This window comes from Hipposideros armiger, unplaced genomic scaffold, assembly GCF_001890085.2.
Source record: "Hipposideros armiger isolate ML-2016 unplaced genomic scaffold, ASM189008v1 scaffold_380, whole genome shotgun sequence".
In the NCBI taxonomy this organism is placed as follows: domain Eukaryota; kingdom Metazoa; phylum Chordata; class Mammalia; order Chiroptera; family Hipposideridae; genus Hipposideros; species Hipposideros armiger.
The window spans coordinates 1572472-1573534 of record NW_017731730.1 but is presented as its reverse complement, the minus strand read 5'-3'; positions in this window follow the sequence as shown (position 1 = coordinate 1573534).

Here is a 1063-nt window from a genome sequence, read left to right as displayed (position 1 = left end):
AGGTCCATTATGAGAGCTTCTATCAGAGCAGATTAATATTAATATGCAGAGGCCCAGGGGCTAGCTCTGTCTACCAGGTATATGACTTCAGGAATGTAACTTCATCTCTCCAAACCTGTTTCATCTGTAAATTGTGAAACAAACAAAAAAAAGACTTTTTGTCAAACCGACCTGCTATGAAGATCAAATGAAATAATGTATGTGAAAGCTCTTTTGAAATGGTAAAATGCTGTAAAAAAAACCAAGGATGTTTTTGGTACTGTGGGTTTTATTTTAGTCGCAGCATTTGATAGCTGTGGGGGAGGACTTCCCTGGAGTCTCTTTTACCTTTCGCTTTGTTTGTAATGACTAATAGTCCAGATTTTTTGCTTAGCTGGAGCCCTATGCAGAGAGGCTAAGTGGCCAGCAGATTGGCATCCTAAAAAGCCGTTGCCTTTTCTCAAATATATATAATAGCCTTTCCAAATTCCTGTTTAATAAATAAATTTGGTTCCAGTTAGAAATTAAGACGTGACTGTTGATCTGACAGTGTCACAACCTCAAACAGAAAGAAGGCTTGTTCCTTATCCTATACATATATTTCAGCTTCTGATACTTTAGACTCTGATGGTATTCTCTAAACATACAACCATTCTAGCTAAAAATGTCCAAACCAGAGTGTTTTTATATATGTCATTTCATTTAATAAAGGGTAATGAAGTGCATATTACTATGATCTTCATTTTACTTAGAAGGAAGTTGAGGCTAAGAGGAATTAAGAATCTTTTTCAGGCTCACACAACTCCTAGCAAGCACTGGGGCTGAATCTTGCATCCAGGGCTTCTGATTCCAGATCTCATGATGTCTCATACTTAAACTCTCTCAAGCTCTCTGGGTGACAGAAATTGAATAAATGCACCTAAATGATTCACAGAGCTGGACAAACAGTAGGCATAATTTACAGGGTGTCTGAAAAGGCAAGCAACATAAGGACAAACACATTTTCTTAGAAGTATATTCATTATATTTTCAGATAAAATACTCTTATGATTTTCTTCAATCTCCAGGAAACTTTAAACTTAAA